The sequence below is a fragment of the Olea europaea genome, unplaced genomic scaffold (genome assembly GCF_002742605.1).
Source record: "Olea europaea var. sylvestris unplaced genomic scaffold, O_europaea_v1 scaffold2897, whole genome shotgun sequence".
NCBI classification, from domain to species: Eukaryota; Viridiplantae; Streptophyta; class Magnoliopsida; order Lamiales; family Oleaceae; genus Olea; species Olea europaea.
The window spans coordinates 1-2,714 of NW_019247528.1; positions in this window are offsets into that span (position 1 = coordinate 1).

The window sequence follows — 2,714 nt, forward strand, 5'->3', positions numbered from 1 at the left end:
TTCTGTTAAGTTTTTAGCTATTGGTTTAAGCAGAGTATAGTAAGGTGATTGGGCAGACCATTTGAATCTATATCTATGCCTATAGAATTCTCGTTGCTAAACTTTTTGGTAGTAATTAATTGAAAATGAGCCAGCAGCACAATATGATTATATATTGCGTGTTTTTTTTCAATGTTGATGGCTGTACATTTCATTTTTTAGGAAATTATTTCCACTTTTCATCCCTTGCTTATATAAATAAATATTCTCATTTTTGCTGAATTTTGGTGATATTAGTTGTCTTAATCACTTTGAGCATGCAAACACCTAGAACCCGTGAAGTATGGCTTCTTGTAGCAATCTTGATGCGGAATCCCCTCACAGACTCCACACGAATTGTGCGGGGACTTCTCCACACGGAATTAGTGCGGACTCCGTACGACTGCTTGCGGGACTCCGATAAAATTATAAATTATCTTTTACTTATATCCCCACAATTTTAAATCTAATTTTTACTAATTGCCAGAGAAAATTCATGCCAAAAAATTTAATTCAAACTTCAAAAGCATGTTAGGATTATGACAAGAAAACCAAAATCTCTACATCACGCTAATAAAGACATATTAAATACAATAATCGTGCAACGCACGTGGTATCGACTAGTGTTGTACAGAGTATATCATATTGATGAAAATACATGAATTGTACTGTCATAGTTGTACCTTTCATGTGTAGTTAACATTAAATTTCTAGTCTTCCTTTTCGACATATAAACATTTGAGAACTCAAGTCACTATGACTGTAATTTTTTAATTTATTACTGCTCTCTCTTATAATTTGCTCTACTATTTTTTCATTTTTATTCAATTGACTTTCAGTTGCTCATGCTTTTACCCTTGTCAAATATCACCATTCCATTAGTATCTAATTACAATGATACAAAAAATATAGTTGCAACAAGAATTTAAAAACAGTAGTGCCAAAGTTTCATTTAAAAATAAGAAATATACAAATATGCGAAAAAGTAAATCAATTTTAACCAATTTATGAATATATTTCACATTTAGAAATGAATCTCTCTAAAATTTACATTAACCAATTAACATGTCATACACGTTCTCCCCACTAGTAATTTATTGGAGAATTACCATTCACACTTTGGGACATTGTTTTGTGGTGTCATGCTCATTTTTGCCCCCCTTTTTTCTTTACTTTTGCGAGTCTATGCTCTATGCTCTAGCTTTAACCCATACTCAGGCGTCTCTTTCTACAGTACAGTTTTAACTTCTACTAAAGTCTCTCTCTCCATCATTTCCTTCCCCAAATTAGGATCTCCCTGTTGTGGAATTAAATTCACCACCGGGGTTGGAGAATAAACAATGCAGAAAATTAATCAAGAGGATGAAAAAACGAACCAAGATCGGATCTCCCTGTTGTGGAATTAAATTCACCACCGGGGTTGGAGAATAAACAATGCAGAAAATTAATCAAGAGGATGAAAAAACGAATCAAGATCATGACGAAAATGGAAGGCTCAAACACGACGTTACATCATTGTCCTCAAACAATATTTGACCCCTCTTGGTATTAATGTTGGTGCTTAAAGGATCTCGCATCAAATGGTTTGAAGGATTGATCAAGCCTTAATGTAGAGAAAAACAAAAGCACAAACATTTCTCCACCCGAACTTGAAGCATAAAGGGAATATATGAATGTGGAGGAAGAAAGGATTTTTCTTTTTTGTGGAATGATGACAGATTACCATATGTTTTGTAATCTTATTTCCATGTGTTTTTTATGTCCAACAAACACATATTTATAGCCATGAATCATACCTTCACGCCAAAACAAGATGAAAAGTGGCAATTTTTAATCCAAAACGATTCCCAACTTTCAAATTGAAAAATCAGTCAACGGGTATTTTTTAACACTATGCGTACGCATAGTATAAAATCATGCGTACGTATAGTAGAAGCAAAATCAATCTGATTTTGCCAAAGCACATCTCCCGTACACACAAAAATAAGTCTATGCGTACGCATAGGCAAAAATCAAAATTTTCATTTTTCAATTTCTTTTAATTCTACCAATTCCACAATTAGTCTATTATCATTCCATTGATTTTGAATAAATATTCAACAATCCCCCACTTGTTCAAAATCAATACAATCACATATTCAAAAAGACGACACTTATGCATAAGGATTAGATATCTTTTGATTTGTATCTAACCATAGTGTAATTCAAACAAAGTAAAGTCGAAATTAGAGGTAGCATAGAAGTTTTGAACCAATTATTCCTTGTGACAATACCGGTAAGAACACACACATAAACATCATGTGTTCTCAAGTTCCTCAACTCACTTAGTGCTTTTATAGCCTTGCGCTCATCCTATTCGACAAACTTTTAAGAGAGAAACTCCAATTCTCAATTGAGGCGGCACCACCTCGAAGTTTGTGTAGGTGAAGCTCTTCCGGTATCTTTGTTACTTTTAGAGGTACTTGTGTTTTAGCACTGAACTTCATTAAGAACTTTAAGTTCAACCCTCACTTCAGTAACAACCAGCATTATTTAATTAGGATAGGGTCATTGCGGATTTGAATAATGCTACAACCATCCACATATCGAATGAGCTGTTGTTACCCTTTGAATCTGTGGATTACCTTTTGAGTAATGACGGGTAGGGTTGCCATCATTGGTGGACCTTTGTAGTTTAGGAGTTTCAACCCCATCCT